This window comes from Clupea harengus, chromosome 3, assembly GCF_900700415.2.
Source record: "Clupea harengus chromosome 3, Ch_v2.0.2, whole genome shotgun sequence".
NCBI lineage: Eukaryota > Metazoa > Chordata > Actinopteri > Clupeiformes > Clupeidae > Clupea > Clupea harengus.
The window spans coordinates 4,485,690-4,501,545 of NC_045154.1; the positions used below are offsets into that span (position 1 = coordinate 4,485,690).

Below are 15,856 nucleotides of genomic sequence, written 5' to 3' on the forward strand. Positions count from 1 at the left end.
TAAGGATCTAACGGTGTTACTTTTAGTCATTTAGCAGATGCCTTTGTCCAAAGCAACGAACAAGGGAAAGAACTTGTCGATGCAAATTGGAAGGCGGTGTTGACCACTGAGCACATTTCGCACTTAACTCAAAATCCTAGGTCCTACCGAGATTTGAACTCGGATCGCTGGATTCAGAGTCCAGAGTGCTAACCATTACACCATAGAACCATCAGGACGTTTGGGGTGACATGACGTCACCCTAAAAAATACGATTCTTTCAAAGCATTGCCCGTTGCTGTTCTTCCCAGTTCGCACGTAAGGATCTAACGGTGTTACATTTACATTTTGTCATTTAGCAGGCGCTTTTGTCCAAAGCGACGTACAAGGGAGAGAACTTGTCGATGCAAATTGGAAGGCGGTGTTGAGCACTGAGCACATTTCGCACTTAACTCAAAATCCTAGGTCCTACCGAGATTTGAACTCGGATCGCTGGATTCAGAGTCCAGAGTGCTAACCATTACACCATAGAACCGTCAGGACGTTTGGGGTGACATGACGTCACCCTGAAAAATACGATTCTTTCAAAGCATTGCCCGTTGCTGTTCTTCCCAGTTCGCACGTAAGGATCTAACGGTGTTACATTTACATTTTGTCATTTAGCAGGCGCTTTTGTCCAAAGCGACGTACAAGGGAGAGAACTTGTCGATGCAAATTGGAAGGCTGTGTTGAGCACTGAGCACATTTCGCACTTAACTCAAAATCCTAGGTTCTACCGAGATTTGAACTCGGATCACTGGATTCAAAGTCCAGAGTGCTAACCATTACACCATAGAACCATCAGGACTTTTGGGGTGACATGACATCACCCTGAAAAATACGATGCTTTCAAAGCATTGCCGGTTGCTGTTCTTCCCAGTTCGTACGTAAGGATCTAACGGTGTTACTTTTAGTCATGTAGCAGACGCTTTTGTCCAAAGCGACGTACAAGGGAGAGAACTTGTCGATGCAAATTGGAAGGCGGTGTTGAGCACTGAGCACATTTCGCACTTAACTCAAAATCCTAGGTCCTACCGAGATTTGAACTCGGATCGCTGGATTCAGAGTCCAGAGTGCTAACCATTACACCATAGAACCGTCACGAAGTTTGGGGTGACATGACGTCACCCTGAAAAATGTGATGCTTTTAAAGCATTGCCCGTTGCTGTTCTTCCCAGTTCGCACGTAAGGATCTAACGGTGTTACATTTACATTTTGTCATTTAGCAGGCGCTTTTGTCCAAAGCGACGTACAAGGGAGAGAACTTGTCGATGCAAATTGGAAGGCTGTGTTGAGCACTGAGCACATTTCGCACTTAACTCAAAATCCTAGGTTCTACCGAGATTTGAACTCGGATCACTGGATTCAAAGTCCAGAGTGCTAACCATTACACCATAGAACCATCAGGACTTTTGGGGTGACATGACGTCACCCTGAAAAATACGATTCTTTCAAAGCATTGCCCGTTGCTGTTCTTCCCAGTTCGCACGTAAGGATCTAACGGTGTTACATTTACATTTTGTCATTTAGCAGGCGCTTTTGTCCAAAGCGACGTACAAGGGAGAGAACTTGTCGATGCAAATTGGAAGGCGGTGTTGAGCACTGAGCACATTTTGCACTTAACTCAAAATCCTAGGTTCTACCGAGATTTGAACTCGGATCACTGGATTCAAAGTCCAGAGTGCTAACCATTACACCATAGAACCATCAGGACTTTTGGGGTGACATGACGTCACCCTGAAAAATACGATGCTTTCAAAGCATTGCCGGTTGCTGTTCTTCCCAGTTCGCACGTAAGGATCTAACGGTGTTACATTTACATTTTGTCATTTAGCAGATGCTTTTGTCCAAAGCGACGTACAAGGGAGAGAACTTGTCGATGCAAATTGGAAGGCGGTGTTGAGCACTGAGCACATTTCGCACTTAACTCAAAATCCTAGGTCCTACCGAGATTTGAACTCGGATCGCTGGATTCAGAGTCCAGAGTGCTAACCATTACACCATAGAACCGTCACGACGTTTGGGGTGACATGACGTCACCCTGAAAAATGTGATGCTTTTAAAGCATTGCCCGTTGCTGTTCTTCTCAGTTCGTACGTAAGGATCTAACGGTGTTACTTTTAGTCATTTAGCAGATGCCTTTGTCCAAAGCAACGAACAAGGGAAAGAACTTGTCGATGCAAATTGGAAAGGCGGTGTTGACCACTGAGCACATTTCGCACTTAACTCAAAATCCTAGGTCCTACCGAGATTTGAACTCTGATCGCTGGATTCAGAGTCCAGAGTGCTAACCATTACACCATAGAACCGTCAGGACGTTTGGGCTGACATGACGTCACCCTGAAAAATACGATTCTTTCAAAGCATTGCCCGTTGCTGTTCTTCCCAGTTCGCACGTAAGGATCTAACGGTGTTACATTTACATTTTGTCATTTAGCAGGCGCTTTTGTCCAAAGCGACGTACAAGGGAGAGAACTTGTCGATGCAAATTGGAAGGCGGTGTTGAGCACTGAGCACATTTCGCACTTAACTCAAAATCCTAGGTTCTACCGAGATTTTTACTCGGATCACTGGATTCAAAGTCCAGAGTGCTAACCATTACACCATAGAACCATCAGGACTTTTGGGGTGACATGACATCACCCTGAAAAATACGATGCTTTCAAAGCATTGCCGGTTGCTGTTCTTCCCAGTTCGTACGTAAGGATCTAACGGTGTTACTTTTAGTCATGTAGCAGACGCTTTTGTCCAAAGCGACGTACAAGGGAGAGAACTTGTCGATGCAAATTGGAAGGCGGTGTTGAGCACTGAGCACATTTCGCACTTAACTCAAAATCCTAGGTCCTACCGAGATTTGAACTCGGATCGCTGGATTCAGAGTCCAGAGTGCTAACCATTACACCATAGAACCGTCAGGACGTTTGGGGTGACATGACGTCACCCTGAAAAATACGATGCTTTCAAAGCATTGCCCGTTGCTGTTCTTCTCAGTTCGCACGTAAGGATCTAACGGTGTTATATTTAGTCATTTAGCAGACGCTTTTGTCCAAAGCAACATACAAGGGAGATAACAGTCAAGCTAAGAGCAATAAAAACCTGGTGTAACAATAAATACTACCCTACATAAGAAATCGAAAAAAGACATAGAAAGAAAAAGAAGTGCAGGAATGTAACTAGTAGCAAGTTAAGCACTAGTGAATGTGCCAGTTAGGAGAGTTGGGTCTTCAAGAACTTCTTGAATTTAGAGAGGAAGGTAGTGTGGAACATTCTTGTCGATGCAAATTGGAAGGCGGTGTTGAGCACTGAGCACATTTCGCACTTAACTCAAAATCCTAGGTCCTACCGAGATTTGAACTCGGATCGCTGGATTCAGAGTCCAGAGTGCTAACCATTACACCATAGAACCGTCACGACGTTTGGGGTGACATGACGTCACCCTGAAAAATGTGATGCTTTTAAAGCATTGCCCGTTGCTGTTCTTCTCAGTTCGTACGTAAGGATCTAACGGTGTTACTTTTAGTCATTTAGCAGATGCCTTTGTCCAAAGCAACGAACAAGGGAAAGAACTTGTCGATGCAAATTGGAAAGCGGTGTTGAGCACTGAGCACATTTCGCACTTAACTCAAAATCCTAGGTCCTACCGAGATTTGAACTCGGATCGCTGGATTCAGAGTCCAGAGTGCTAACCATTACACCATAGAACCGTCAGGACGTTTGGGGTGACATGACGTCACCCTGAAAAATACGATTCTTTCAAAGCATTGCCCGTTGCTGTTCTTCCCAGTTCGCACGTAAGGATCTAACGGTGTTACATTTACATTTTGTCATTTAGCAGGCGCTTTTGTCCAAAGCGACGTACAAGGGAGAGAACTTGTCGATGCAAATTGGAAGGCGGTGTTGAGCACTGAGCACATTTCGCACTTAACTCAAAATCCTAGGTTCTACCGAGATTTGAACTCGGATCACTGGATTCAAAGTCCAGAGTGCTAACCATTACACCATAGAACCATCAGGACTTTTGGGGTGACATGACATCACCCTGAAAAATACGATGCTTTCAAAGCATTGCCGGTTGCTGTTCTTCCCAGTTCGTACGTAAGGATCTAACGGTGTTACTTTTAGTCATGTAGCAGACGCTTTTGTCCAAAGCGACGTACAAGGGAGAGAACTTGTCGATGCAAATTGGAAGGCGGTGTTGAGCACTGAGCACATTTCGCACTTAACTCAAAATGCTAGGTCCTACCGAGATTTGAACTCGGATCGCTGGATTCAGAGTCCAGAGTGCTAACCATTACACCATAGAACCGTCACGAAGTTTGGGGTGACATGACGTCACCCTGAAAAATGTGATGCTTTTTAAGCATTGCCCGTTGCTGTTCTTCCCAGTTCGCACGTAAGGATCTAACGGTGTTACATTTACATTTTGTCATTTAGCAGGCGCTTTTGTCCAAAGCGACGTACAAGGGAGAGAACTTGTCGATGCAAATTGGAAGGCGGTGTTGAGCACTGAGCACATTTCGCACTTAACTCAAAATCCTAGGTTCTACCGAGATTTGAACTCGGATCACTGGATTCAAAGTCCAGAGTGCTAACCATTACACCATAGAACCATCAGGACTTTTGGGGTGACATGACATCACCCTGAAAAATACGATGCTTTCAAAGCATTGCCGGTTGCTGTTCTTCCCAGTTCGTACGTAAGGATCTAACGGTGTTACTTTTAGTCATTTAGCAGGCGCTTTTGTCCAAAGCGACGTACAAGGGAGAGAACTTGTCGATGCAAATTGGAAGGCGGTGTTGAGCACTGAGCACATTTCGCACTTAACTCAAAATCCTAGGTTCTACCGAGATTTGAACTCGGATCACTGGATTCAAAGTCCAGAGTGCTAACCATTACACCATAGAACCATCAGGACTTTTGGGGTGACATGACATCACCCTGAAAAATACGATGCTTTCAAAGCATTGCCGGTTGCTGTTCTTCCCAGTTCGCACGTAAGGATCTAACGGTGTTACATTTACATTTTGTCATTTAGCAGGCGCTTTTGTCCAAAGCGACGTACAAGGGAGAGAACTTGTCGATGCAAATTGGAAGGCGGTGTTGAGCACTGAGCACATTTCGCACTTAACTCAAAATCCTAGGTTCTACCGAGATTTGAACTCGGATCACTGGATTCAAAGTCCAGAGTGCTAACCATTACACCATAGAACCATGAGGACTTTTGGGGTGACATGACGTTAGCCTGAAAAATACGATGCTTTCAAAGCATTGCCGGTTGCTGTTCTTCCCAGTTCGCACGTAAGGATCTAACGGTGTTACATTTACATTTTGTCATTTAGCAGATGCTTTTGTCCAAAGCGACGTACAAGGGAGAGAACTTGTCGATGCAAATTGGAAGGCGGTGTTGAGCACTGAGCACATTTCGCACTTAACTCAAAATCCTAGGTCCTACCGAGATTTGAACTCAGATCGCTGGATTCAGAGTCCAGAGTGCTAACCATTACACCATAGAACCGTCACGACGTTTGGGGTGACGTGACGTCACCCTGAAAAATGTGATGCTTTTAAAGCATTGCCCGTTGCTGTTCTTCTCAGTTCGTACGTAAGGATCTAACGGTGTTACTTTTAGTCATTTAGCAGATGCCTTTGTCCAAAGCAACGAACAAGGGAAAGAACTTGTCGATGCAAATTGGAAAGCGGTGTTGAGCACTGAGCACATTTCGCACTTAACTCAAAATCCTAGGTCCTACCGAGATTTGAACTCGGATCGCTGGATTCAGAGTCCAGAGTGCTAACCATTACACCATAGAACCGTCAGGAGGTTTGGGGTGACATGACGTCACCCTGAAAAATACGATTCTTTCAAAGCATTGCCCGTTGCTGTTCTTCCCAGTTCGCACGTAAGGATCTAACGGTGTTACATTTACATTTTGTCATTTAGCAGGCGCTTTTGTCCAAAGCGACGTACAAGGGAGAGAACTTGTCGATGCAAATTGGAAGGCGGTGTTGAGCACTGAGCACATTTCGCACTTAACTCAAAATCCTAGGTTCTACCGAGATTTGAACTCGGATCACTGGATTCAAAGTCCAGAGTGCTAACCATTACACCATAGAACCATCAGGACTTTTGGGGTGACATGACATCACATCACCCTGAAAAATACGATGCTTTGAAAGCATTGCCGGTTGCTGTTCTTCCCAGTTCGTACGTAAGGATCTAACGGTGTTACTTTTAGTCATGTAGCAGACGCTTTTGTCCAAAGCGACGTACAAGGGAGAGAACTTGTCGATGCAAATTGGAAGGCGGTGTTGAGCACTGAGCACATTTCGCACTTAACTCAAAATCCTAGGTCCTACCGAGATTTGAACTCGGATCGCTGGATTCAGAGTCCAGAGTGCTAACCATTACACCATAGAACCGTCACGAAGTTTGGGGTGACATGACGTCACCCTGAAAAATGTGATGCTTTTAAAGCATTGCCCGTTGCTGTTCTTCTCAGTTCGTACGTAAGGATCTAACGGTGTTACTTTTAGTCATTTAGCAGATGCCTTTGTCCAAAGCAACGAACAAGGGAAAGAACTTGTCGATGCAAATTGGAAAGCGGTGTTGAGCACTGAGCACATTTCGCACTTAACTCAAAATCCTAGGTCCTACCGAGATTTGAACTCAGATCGCTGGATTCAGAGTCCAGAGTGCTAACCATTACACCATAGAACCGTCAGGACGTTTGGGCTGACATGACGTCACCCTGAAAAATACGATTCTTTCAAAGCATTGCCCGTTGCTGTTCTTCCCAGTTCGCACGTAAGGATCTAACGGTGTTACATTTACATTTTGTCATTTAGCAGGCGCTTTTGTCCAAAGCGACGTACAAGGGAGAGAACTTGTCGATGCAAATTGGAAGGCGGTGTTGAGCACTGAGCACATTTCGCACTTAACTCAAAATCCTAGGTCCTACCGAGATTTGAACTCGGATCGCTGGATTCAGAGTCCAGAGTGCTAACCATTACACCATAGAACCGTCAGGACGTTTGGGGTGACATGACATCACCCTGAAAAATACGATGCTTTCAAAGCATTGCCGGTTGCTGTTCTTCCCAGTTCGTACGTAAGGATCTAACGGTGTTACTTTTAGTCATGTAGCAGACGCTTTTGTCCAAAGCGACGTACAAGGGAGAGAACTTGTCGATGCAAATTGGAAGGCGGTGTTGAGCACTGAGCACATTTCGCACTTAACTCAAAATCCTAGGTTCTACCGAGATTTGAACTCGGATCGCTGGATTCAGAGTCCAGAGTGCTAACCATTACACCATAGAACCGTCACGAAGTTTGGGGTGACATGACGTCACCCTGAAAAATACGATGCTTTTAAAGCATTGCCCGTTGCTGTTCTTCTCAGTTCGTACGTAAGGATCTAACGGTGTTACTTTTAGTCATTTAGCAGACGTTTTTGTCCGAAGCAACGTACAAGGGAGATAACAGTCAAGCTAAGAGCAATAAAAACCTGGTGTAACAATAAATACTACCCTACATAAGAAATCGAAAAAAGACATAGAAAGAAAAAGAAGTGCAGGAATGTAACTAGTAGCAAGTTAAGCACTAGTGAATGTGCCAGTTAGGAGAGTTGGGTCTTCAAGAGCTTCTTGAAGGTAGAGAGGAAGGTAGTGTGGAACATTCTTGTCGATGCAAATTGGAAGGCGGTGTTGAGCACTGAGCACATTTCGCACTTAACTCAAAATCCTAGGTCCTACCGAGATTTGAACTCGGATCGCTGGATTCAGAGTCCAGAGTGCTAACCATTACACCATAGAACCGTCAGGACGTTTGGGGTGACATGACGTCACCCTGAAAAATACGATGCTTTCAAAGCATTGCCCGTTGCTGTTCTTCTCAGTTCGCACGTAAGGATCTAACGGTGTTATATTTAGTCATTTAGCAGACGCTTTTGTCCAAAGCAACATACAAGGGAGATAACAGTCAAGCTAAGAGCAATAAAAACCTGGTGTAACAATAAATACTACCCTACATAAGAAATCGAAAAAAGACGTAGAAAGAAAAAGAAGTGCAGGAATGTAACTAGTAGCAAGTTAAGCACTAGTGAATGTGCCAGTTAGGAGAGTTGGGTCTTCAAGAACTTCTTGAATGTAGAGAGGAAGGTAGTGTGGAACATTCTTGTCGATGCAAATTGGAAGGCGGTGTTGAGCACTGAGCACATTTCGCACTTAACTCAAAATCCTAGGTTCTACCGAGATTTGAACTCGGATCGCTGGATTCAGAGTCCAGAGTGCTAACCATTACACCATAGAACCGTCACGAAGTTTGGGGTGACATGACGTCACCCTGAAAAATACGATGCTTTTAAAGCATTGCCCGTTGCTGTTCTTCTCAGTTCGTACGTAAGGATCTAACGGTGTTACTTTTAGTCATTTAGCAGACGTTTTTGTCCGAAGCAACGTACAAGGGAGATAACAGTCAAGCTAAGAGCAATAAAAACCTGGTGTAACAATAAATACTACCCTACATAAGAAATCGAAAAAAGACATAGAAAGAAAAAGAAGTGCAGGAATGTAACTAGTAGCAAGTTAAGCACTAGTGAATGTGCCAGTTAGGAGAGTTGGGTCTTCAAGAGCTTCTTGAAGGTAGAGAGGAAGGTAGTGTGGAACATTCTTGTGGATGCAAATTGGAAGGCGGTGTTGAGCACTGAGCACATTTCGCACTTAACTCAAAATCCTAGGTCCTACCGAGATTTGAACTCGGATCGCTGGATTCAGAGTCCAGAGTGCTAACCATTACACCATAGAACCGTCAGGACGTTTGGGGTGACATGACGTCACCCTGAAAAATACGATGCTTTCAAAGCATTGCCCGTTGCTGTTCTTCTCAGTTCGCACGTAAGGATCTAACGGTGTTATATTTAGTCATTTAGCAGACGCTTTTGTCCAAAGCAACATACAAGGGAGATAACAGTCAAGCTAAGAGCAATAAAAACCTGGTGTAACAATAAATACTACCCTACATAAGAAATCGAAAAAAGACGTAGAAAGAAAAAGAAGTGCAGGAATGTAACTAGTAGCAAGTTAAGCACTAGTGAATGTGCCAGTTAGGAGAGTTGGGTCTTCAAGAACTTCTTGAATGTAGAGAGGAAGGTAGTGTGGAACATTCTTGTCGATGCAAATTGGAAGGCGGTGTTGAGCACTGAGCACATTTCGCACTTAACTTAAAATCCTAGGTCCTACCGAGATTTGAACTCGGATCGCTGGATTCAGAGTCCAGAGTGCTAACCATTACACCATAGAACCGTCACGACGTTTGGGGTGACATGACGTCACCCTGAAAAATGTGATGCTTTTAAAGCATTGCCCGTTGCTGTTCTTCTCAGTTCGTACGTAAGGATCTAACGGTGTTACTTTTAGTCATTTAGCAGATGCCTTTGTCCAAAGCAACGAACAAGGGAAAGAACTTGTCGATGCAAATTGGAAAGCGGTGTTGAGCACTGAGCACATTTCGCACTTAACTCAAAATCCTAGGTCCTACCGAGATTTGAACTCGGATCGCTGGATTCAGAGTCCAGAGTGCTAACCATTACACCATAGAACCGTCAGGACGTTTGGGGTGACATGACGTCACCCTGAAAAATACGATTCTTTCAAAGCATTGCCCGTTGCTGTTCTTCCCAGTTCGCACGTAAGGATCTAACGGTGTTACATTTACATTTTGTCATTTAGCAGGCGCTTTTGTCCAAAGCGACGTACAAGGGAGAGAACTTGTCGATGCAAATTGGAAGGCGGTGTTGAGCACTGAGCACATTTCGCACTTAACTCAAAATCCTAGGTCCTACCGAGATTTGAACTCGGATCGCTGGATTCAGAGTCCAGAGTGCTAACCATTACACCATAGAACCGTCACGAAGTTTGGGGTGACATGACGTCACCCTGAAAAATTTGATGCTTTTAAAGCATTGCCCGTTGCTGTTCTTCTCAGTTCGTACGTAAGGATCTAACGGTGTTACTTTTAGTCATTTAGCAGACGTTTTTGTCCGAAGCAACGTACAAGGGAGATAACAGTCAAGCTAAGAGCAATAAAAACCTGGTGTAACAATAAATACTACCCTACATAAGAAATCGAAAAAAGACATAGAAAGAAAAAGAAGTGCAGGAATGTAACTAGTAGCAAGTTAAGCACTAGTGAATGTGCCAGTTAGGGGAGTTGGGTCTTCAAGAGCTTCTTGAAGGTAGAGAGGAAGGTAGTGTGGAACATTCTTGTGGATGCAAATTGGAAGGCGGTGTTGAGCACTGAGCACATTTCGCACTTAACTCAAAATCCTAGGTCCTACCGAGATTTGAACTCGGATCGCTGGATTCAGAGTCCAGAGTGCTAACCATTACACCAAAGAACCGTCAGGACGTTTGGGGTGACATGACGTCACCCTGAAAAATACGATGCTTTCAAAGCATTGCCCGTTGCTGTTCTTCTCAGTTCGCACGTAAGGATCTAACGGTGTTATATTTAGTCATTTAGCAGACGCTTTTGTCCAAAGCAACATACAAGGGAGATAACAGTCAAGCTAAGAGCAATAAAAACCTGGTGTAACAATAAATACTACCCTACATAAGAAATCGAAAAAAGACATAGAAAGAAAAAGAAGTGCAGGAATGTAACTAGTAGCAAGTTAAGCACTAGTGAATGTGCCAGTTAGGAGAGTTGGGTCTTCAAGAACTTCTTGAATGTAGAGAGGAAGGTAGTGTGGAACATTCTTGTCGATGCAAATTGGAAGGCGGTGTTGAGCACTGAGCACATTTCGCACTTAACTCAAAATCCTAGGTTCTACCGAGATTTGAACTCGGATCGCTGGATTCAGAGTCCAGAGTGCTAACCATTACACCATAGAACCGTCACGACGTTTGGGGTGACATGACGTCACCCTGAAAAATGTGATGCTTTTAAAGCATTGCCCGTTGCTGTTCTTCTCAGTTCGTACGTAAGGATCTAACGGTGTTACTTTTAGTAATTTAGCAGATGCCTTTGTCCAAAGCAACGAACAAGGGAAAGAACTTGTCGATGCAAATTGGAAAGCGGTGTTGAGCACTGAGCACATTTCGCACTTAACTCAAAATCCTAGGTCCTACCGAGATTTGAACTCGGATCGCTGGATTCAGAGTCCAGAGTGCTAACCATTACACCATAGAACCGTCAGGACGTTTGGGGTGACATGACGTCACCCTGAAAAATACGATTCTTTCAAAGCATTGCCCGTTGCTGTTCTTCCCAGTTCGCACGTAAGGATCTAACGGTGTTACATTTACATTTTGTCATTTAGCAGATGCTTTTGTCCAAAGCGACGTACAAGGGAGAGAACTTGTCGATGCAAATTGGAAGGCGGTGTTGAGCACTGAGCACATTTCGCACTTAACTCAAAATCCTAGGTCCTACCGAGATTTGAACTCGGATCGCTGGATTCAGAGTCCAGAGTGCTAACCATTACACCATAGAACCGTCACGACGTTTGGGGTGACATGACGTCACCCTGAAAAATACGATTCTTTCAAAGCATTGCCGGTTGCTGTTCTTCCCAGTTCGCACGTAAGGATCTAACGGTGTTACTTTTAGTCATTTAGCAGATGCCTTTGTCCAAAGCAACGAACAAGGGAAAGAACTTGTCGATGCAAATTGGAAAGCGGTGTTGAGCACTGAGCACATTTCGCACTTAACTCAAAATCCTAGGTCCTACCGAGATTTGAACTCGGATCGCTGGATTCAGAGTCCAGAGTGCTAACCATTACACCATAGAACCTTCAGGACGTTTGGGGTGACATGACGTCACCCTGAAAAATACGATTCTTTCAAAGCATTGCCCGTTGCTGTTCTTCCCAGTTCGCACGTAAGGATCTAACGGTGTTACATTTACATTTTGTCATTTAGCAGGCGCTTTTGTCCAAAGCGACGTACAAGGGAGAGAACTTGTCGATGCAAATTGGAAGGCGGTGTTGAGCACTGAGCACATTTCGCACTTAACTCAAAATCCTAGGTTCTACCGAGATTTGAACTCGGATCACTGGATTCAAAGTCCAGAGTGCTAACCATTACACCATAGAACCATGAGGACTTTTGGGGTGACATGACGTTAGCCTGAAAAATACGATGCTTTCAAAGCATTGCCGGTTGCTGTTCTTCCCAGTTCGCACGTAAGGATCTAACGGTGTTACATTTACATTTTGTCATTCAGCAGATGCTTTTGTCCAAAGCGACGTACAAGGGAGAGAACTTGTCGATGCAAATTGGAAGGCGGTGTTGAGCACTGAGCACATTTCGCACTTAACTCAAAATCCTAGGTCCTACCGAGATTTGAACTCGGATCGCTGGATTCAGAGTCCAGAGTGCTAACCATTACACCATAGAACCGTCAGGACGTTTGGGGTGACATGACGTCACCCTGAAAAATACGATGCTTTCAAAGCATTGCCCGTTGCTGTTCTTCTCAGTTTGCACGTAAGGATCTAACGGTGTTATATTTAGTCATTTAGCAGACGCTTTTGTCCAAAGCAACATACAAGGGAGATAACAGTCAAGCTAAGAGCAATAAAAACCTGGTGTAACAATAAATACTACCCTACATAAGAAATCGAAAAAAGACATAGAAAGAAAAAGAAGTGCAGGAATGTAACTAGCAGACGCTTTTGTCCAAAGCGACGTACAAGGGAGAGAACTTGTCGATGCAAATTGGAAGGCGGTGTTGAGCACTGAGCACATTTCGCACTTAACTCAAAATCCTAGGTCCTACCGAGATTTGAACTCGGATCGCTGGATTCAGAGTCCAGAGTGCTAACCATTACACCATAGAACCATCAGGACGTTTGGGGTGACATGACGTCACCCTGAAAAATACGATGCTTTCAAAGCATTGCCCGTTGCTGTTCTTCTCAGTTCGCACGTGAGGATCTAACGGTGTTATATTTAGTCATTTAGCAGACGCTTTTGTCCAAAGCAACATACAAGGGAGATAACAGTCAAGCTAAGAGCAATAAAAACCTGGTGTAACAATAAATATGAAAAAAGACATAGAAAGAAAAAGAAGTGCAGGAATGTAACTAGTAGCAAGTTAAGCACTAGTAAATGTGCCAGTTAGGAGAGTTGGGTCTTCAAGAACTTCTTGAAGGTAGAGAGGAAGGTAGTGTGGAACATTCTTGTCGATGCAAATTGGAAGGCGGGGTTGAGCACTGAGCACATTTCGCACTTAACTCAAAATCCTAGGTCCTACCGAGATTTGAACTCTGATCGCTGGATTCAGAGTCCATAGTGCTAACCATTACACCATAGAACCTTCACGATGTTCGGGGTGACATGACGTCACCCTGAAAAATACGATGCTTTCAAAGCATTGCCCGTTGCTGTTCTTCTCAGTTCGTATGTAAGGATCTAACGGTGTTACTTTTAGTCATGTAGCAGACGCTTTTGTCCAAAGCGACGTACAAGGGAGAGAACTTGTCGATGCAAATTGGAAGGCGGTGTTGAGCACTGAGCACATTTCGCACTTAACTCAAAATCCTAGGTCCTACCGAGATTTGACCTCGGATCGCTGGATTCAGAGTCCAGAGTGCTAACCATTACACCATAGAACCCTCACGAAGTTTGGGGTGACATGACGTCACCCTGAAAAATGTGATGCTTTTAAAGCGTTGCCCGTTGCTGTTCTTCTCAGTTTGTACGTAAGGATCTAACGGTGTTACTTTTAGTCATTTAGCAGACGCCTTTGTCCAAAGCAACGAACAAGGGAAAGAACTTGTCGATGCAAATTGGAAGGCGGTGTTGAGCACTGAGCACATTTCGCACTTAACTCAAAATCCTAGGTTCTACCGAGATTTGAACTCGGATCGCTGGATTCAAAGTCCAGAGTGCTAACCATTACACCATAGAACCATCAGGACGTTTGGGGTGACATGACGTCACCCTGAAAAATACGATGCTTTCAAAGCATTGCCGGTTGCTGTTCTTCCCAGTTCGCACGTAAGGATCTAACGGTGTTACATTTACATTTTGTCATTTAGCAGACGCTTTTGTCCAAAGCGACGTACAAGGGAGAGAACTTGTCGATGCAAATTGGAAGGCGGTGTTGAGCACTGAGCACATTTCGCACTTAACTCAAAATCCTAGGTTCTACCGAGATTTGAACTCGGATCACTGGATTCAAAGTCCAGAGTGCTAACCATTACACCATAGAACCATCAGGACGTTTGGGGTGACATGACGTCACCCTGAAAAATACGATGCTTTCAAAGCATTGCCGGTTGCTGTTCTTCCCAGTTCGCACGTAAGGATCTAACGGTGTTACATTTACATTTTGTCATTTAGCAGACGCTTTTGTCCAAAGCGACGTACAAGGGAGAGAACTTGTCGATGCAAATTGGAAGGCGGTGTTGAGCACTGAGCACATTTCGCACTTAACTCAAAATCCTAGGTCCTACCGAGATTTGAACTCGGATCGCTGGATTCAGAGTCCAGAGCGCTAACCATTACACCATAGAACCATCAGGACTTTTCGGGTGACATGACGTCACCCTGAAAAATACGATGCTTTCAAAGCATTGCCCGTTGCTGTTTTTCTCAGTTCGTACGTAAGGATCTAACGGTGTTACTTTTAGTCATTTAGCAGACGCTTTTGTCCAAAGCAACGTACAAGGGAGATAACAGTCAAGCTAAGAGCAATAAAAACCTGTTGTAACAATAAATACTACCCTACATAAGAAATCGAAAAAAGACATAGAAAGAAAAAGAAGTGCAGGAACGTAACTACTAGCAAGTTAAGCACTAGTGAATGTGCCAGTCAGGAGAGTTGTGTCTTCAAGAGCTTCTTGAAGGTAGAGAGGAAGGTAGTGTGGAACATTCTTGTTGATGCAAATTGGAAGGCGGTGTTGAGCACTGAGCACATTTCGCAAATAACTCAAAATCCTAGGTCCTACCAAATTTGAACTCGGATCGCTGGAGTCAAAGTCCGGAGTGCTAACCATTACACCATAGAACCGTCCGGACTTTTGAGGTGACATGACGTCACCTTGAAAAATACAATGCTTTCAAAGCATTGCCCGTTGATGTTCTTCTCAGTTTGCACGTAAGGATCTAACAGTGTTAAATTTACATTTACATTTAGTCATTTAGCAGACGCTTTTGTCCAAAGCGACGTACAAGGGAGAGAACAGTCAAGCTAAGAGCAATAAAAACCTGGTGTAACAATAAATATTACCCTACATAAGAAATTGAAAAAAAAGAAGTGCAGGAATGTAACTACTAGCAAGTTAAGCACTGGTGAATGTGCCAGTTAGGAGAGTTGGGTCTTCAAGAGCTTCTTGAAGGTAGAGAGGAAGGTAGTGTGGAACATTCTTGTTGATGCAAATTGGAAGGCGGTGTTGAGCACTGAGCACATTTCGCACTTAACTCAAAATCCTAGGTCCTACCGAGATTTGATTTTGGATCACTGGATTCAGAGTCCAGAGTGCTAACCATTACACCATAGAACCGTCGTGACATGGCATCACCCTGAAAAATACGATGCTTTCAAAGCATTGCCCATTGCTGTTCTTCTCAGTTCGCACGTAAGGATCTAACGGTGTTACATTTAGTCATTTAGCAGACGCCTTTGTCCAAAGCAACGTACAAGGGAGATAACAGTCAAACTAAGAACAATAAAAACCTGGTGTAACAATAAATACTACCCTACATAAGAAATCGAAAAAAGACATAGAAAGAAAAAGAAGTGCAGGAATGTAACTAGTAGCAAGTTAAGCACTAGTGAATGTGCCAGTTAGGAGAGTTGGGTCTTCAAGAGCTTCTTGAAGGTAGAGAGG

General features: G+C 44.1%; 42 non-coding genes across 42 annotated transcripts; all 42 read right to left on the minus strand.

The window, feature by feature from the left end:
* Positions 1 to 138: 138 nt before the first annotated feature.
* Positions 139 to 210, minus strand: trnaq-cug. The gene has a single exon. It is a non-coding gene; the product is annotated as a tRNA-Gln (tRNA).
* A 232-nt stretch (positions 211 to 442) lies between these two features.
* On the minus strand, positions 443 to 514 carry trnaq-cug. The gene has a single exon. It is a non-coding gene; the product is annotated as a tRNA-Gln (tRNA).
* Positions 515 to 746: 232 nt separating this feature from the next.
* On the minus strand, positions 747 to 818 carry trnaq-uug. The gene has a single exon. It is a non-coding gene; the product is annotated as a tRNA-Gln (tRNA).
* A 226-nt stretch (positions 819 to 1,044) lies between these two features.
* Positions 1,045 to 1,116, minus strand: trnaq-cug. Its single transcript has one exon. It is a non-coding gene; the product is annotated as a tRNA-Gln (tRNA).
* Positions 1,117 to 1,348: 232 nt separating this feature from the next.
* Positions 1,349 to 1,420, minus strand: trnaq-uug. Its single transcript has one exon. It is a non-coding gene; the product is annotated as a tRNA-Gln (tRNA).
* Positions 1,421 to 1,652: 232 nt separating this feature from the next.
* On the minus strand, positions 1,653 to 1,724 carry trnaq-uug. Its single transcript has one exon. It is a non-coding gene; the product is annotated as a tRNA-Gln (tRNA).
* A 232-nt stretch (positions 1,725 to 1,956) lies between these two features.
* trnaq-cug lies at positions 1,957 to 2,028 on the minus strand. Its single transcript has one exon. It is a non-coding gene; the product is annotated as a tRNA-Gln (tRNA).
* Positions 2,029 to 2,255: 227 nt separating this feature from the next.
* On the minus strand, positions 2,256 to 2,327 carry trnaq-cug. The gene has a single exon. It is a non-coding gene; the product is annotated as a tRNA-Gln (tRNA).
* Positions 2,328 to 2,559: 232 nt separating this feature from the next.
* Positions 2,560 to 2,631, minus strand: trnaq-uug. Its single transcript has one exon. It is a non-coding gene; the product is annotated as a tRNA-Gln (tRNA).
* Positions 2,632 to 2,857: 226 nt separating this feature from the next.
* trnaq-cug lies at positions 2,858 to 2,929 on the minus strand. The gene has a single exon. It is a non-coding gene; the product is annotated as a tRNA-Gln (tRNA).
* A 423-nt stretch (positions 2,930 to 3,352) lies between these two features.
* trnaq-cug lies at positions 3,353 to 3,424 on the minus strand. Its single transcript has one exon. It is a non-coding gene; the product is annotated as a tRNA-Gln (tRNA).
* A 226-nt stretch (positions 3,425 to 3,650) lies between these two features.
* trnaq-cug lies at positions 3,651 to 3,722 on the minus strand. The gene has a single exon. It is a non-coding gene; the product is annotated as a tRNA-Gln (tRNA).
* Positions 3,723 to 3,954: 232 nt separating this feature from the next.
* Positions 3,955 to 4,026, minus strand: trnaq-uug. The gene has a single exon. It is a non-coding gene; the product is annotated as a tRNA-Gln (tRNA).
* Positions 4,027 to 4,252: 226 nt separating this feature from the next.
* trnaq-cug lies at positions 4,253 to 4,324 on the minus strand. The gene has a single exon. It is a non-coding gene; the product is annotated as a tRNA-Gln (tRNA).
* A 232-nt stretch (positions 4,325 to 4,556) lies between these two features.
* Positions 4,557 to 4,628, minus strand: trnaq-uug. Its single transcript has one exon. It is a non-coding gene; the product is annotated as a tRNA-Gln (tRNA).
* A 226-nt stretch (positions 4,629 to 4,854) lies between these two features.
* Positions 4,855 to 4,926, minus strand: trnaq-uug. Its single transcript has one exon. It is a non-coding gene; the product is annotated as a tRNA-Gln (tRNA).
* Positions 4,927 to 5,158: 232 nt separating this feature from the next.
* Positions 5,159 to 5,230, minus strand: trnaq-uug. Its single transcript has one exon. It is a non-coding gene; the product is annotated as a tRNA-Gln (tRNA).
* A 232-nt stretch (positions 5,231 to 5,462) lies between these two features.
* Positions 5,463 to 5,534, minus strand: trnaq-cug. Its single transcript has one exon. It is a non-coding gene; the product is annotated as a tRNA-Gln (tRNA).
* Positions 5,535 to 5,760: 226 nt separating this feature from the next.
* On the minus strand, positions 5,761 to 5,832 carry trnaq-cug. The gene has a single exon. It is a non-coding gene; the product is annotated as a tRNA-Gln (tRNA).
* A 232-nt stretch (positions 5,833 to 6,064) lies between these two features.
* Positions 6,065 to 6,136, minus strand: trnaq-uug. The gene has a single exon. It is a non-coding gene; the product is annotated as a tRNA-Gln (tRNA).
* Positions 6,137 to 6,367: 231 nt separating this feature from the next.
* trnaq-cug lies at positions 6,368 to 6,439 on the minus strand. The gene has a single exon. It is a non-coding gene; the product is annotated as a tRNA-Gln (tRNA).
* Positions 6,440 to 6,665: 226 nt separating this feature from the next.
* Positions 6,666 to 6,737, minus strand: trnaq-cug. The gene has a single exon. It is a non-coding gene; the product is annotated as a tRNA-Gln (tRNA).
* Positions 6,738 to 6,969: 232 nt separating this feature from the next.
* On the minus strand, positions 6,970 to 7,041 carry trnaq-cug. The gene has a single exon. It is a non-coding gene; the product is annotated as a tRNA-Gln (tRNA).
* Positions 7,042 to 7,267: 226 nt separating this feature from the next.
* Positions 7,268 to 7,339, minus strand: trnaq-cug. Its single transcript has one exon. It is a non-coding gene; the product is annotated as a tRNA-Gln (tRNA).
* A 423-nt stretch (positions 7,340 to 7,762) lies between these two features.
* On the minus strand, positions 7,763 to 7,834 carry trnaq-cug. The gene has a single exon. It is a non-coding gene; the product is annotated as a tRNA-Gln (tRNA).
* A 423-nt stretch (positions 7,835 to 8,257) lies between these two features.
* Positions 8,258 to 8,329, minus strand: trnaq-cug. Its single transcript has one exon. It is a non-coding gene; the product is annotated as a tRNA-Gln (tRNA).
* Positions 8,330 to 8,752: 423 nt separating this feature from the next.
* On the minus strand, positions 8,753 to 8,824 carry trnaq-cug. Its single transcript has one exon. It is a non-coding gene; the product is annotated as a tRNA-Gln (tRNA).
* Positions 8,825 to 9,247: 423 nt separating this feature from the next.
* On the minus strand, positions 9,248 to 9,319 carry trnaq-cug. Its single transcript has one exon. It is a non-coding gene; the product is annotated as a tRNA-Gln (tRNA).
* Positions 9,320 to 9,545: 226 nt separating this feature from the next.
* trnaq-cug lies at positions 9,546 to 9,617 on the minus strand. The gene has a single exon. It is a non-coding gene; the product is annotated as a tRNA-Gln (tRNA).
* A 232-nt stretch (positions 9,618 to 9,849) lies between these two features.
* Positions 9,850 to 9,921, minus strand: trnaq-cug. Its single transcript has one exon. It is a non-coding gene; the product is annotated as a tRNA-Gln (tRNA).
* A 423-nt stretch (positions 9,922 to 10,344) lies between these two features.
* Positions 10,345 to 10,416, minus strand: trnaq-cug. Its single transcript has one exon. It is a non-coding gene; the product is annotated as a tRNA-Gln (tRNA).
* A 423-nt stretch (positions 10,417 to 10,839) lies between these two features.
* trnaq-cug lies at positions 10,840 to 10,911 on the minus strand. Its single transcript has one exon. It is a non-coding gene; the product is annotated as a tRNA-Gln (tRNA).
* Positions 10,912 to 11,137: 226 nt separating this feature from the next.
* On the minus strand, positions 11,138 to 11,209 carry trnaq-cug. Its single transcript has one exon. It is a non-coding gene; the product is annotated as a tRNA-Gln (tRNA).
* A 232-nt stretch (positions 11,210 to 11,441) lies between these two features.
* trnaq-cug lies at positions 11,442 to 11,513 on the minus strand. The gene has a single exon. It is a non-coding gene; the product is annotated as a tRNA-Gln (tRNA).
* Positions 11,514 to 11,739: 226 nt separating this feature from the next.
* Positions 11,740 to 11,811, minus strand: trnaq-cug. Its single transcript has one exon. It is a non-coding gene; the product is annotated as a tRNA-Gln (tRNA).
* A 232-nt stretch (positions 11,812 to 12,043) lies between these two features.
* trnaq-uug lies at positions 12,044 to 12,115 on the minus strand. The gene has a single exon. It is a non-coding gene; the product is annotated as a tRNA-Gln (tRNA).
* A 232-nt stretch (positions 12,116 to 12,347) lies between these two features.
* On the minus strand, positions 12,348 to 12,419 carry trnaq-cug. Its single transcript has one exon. It is a non-coding gene; the product is annotated as a tRNA-Gln (tRNA).
* A 370-nt stretch (positions 12,420 to 12,789) lies between these two features.
* trnaq-cug lies at positions 12,790 to 12,861 on the minus strand. Its single transcript has one exon. It is a non-coding gene; the product is annotated as a tRNA-Gln (tRNA).
* A 703-nt stretch (positions 12,862 to 13,564) lies between these two features.
* On the minus strand, positions 13,565 to 13,636 carry trnaq-cug. The gene has a single exon. It is a non-coding gene; the product is annotated as a tRNA-Gln (tRNA).
* Positions 13,637 to 13,862: 226 nt separating this feature from the next.
* Positions 13,863 to 13,934, minus strand: trnaq-uug. The gene has a single exon. It is a non-coding gene; the product is annotated as a tRNA-Gln (tRNA).
* Positions 13,935 to 14,166: 232 nt separating this feature from the next.
* trnaq-uug lies at positions 14,167 to 14,238 on the minus strand. The gene has a single exon. It is a non-coding gene; the product is annotated as a tRNA-Gln (tRNA).
* A 232-nt stretch (positions 14,239 to 14,470) lies between these two features.
* On the minus strand, positions 14,471 to 14,542 carry trnaq-cug. Its single transcript has one exon. It is a non-coding gene; the product is annotated as a tRNA-Gln (tRNA).
* Positions 14,543 to 15,856: the final 1,314 nt, after the last annotated feature.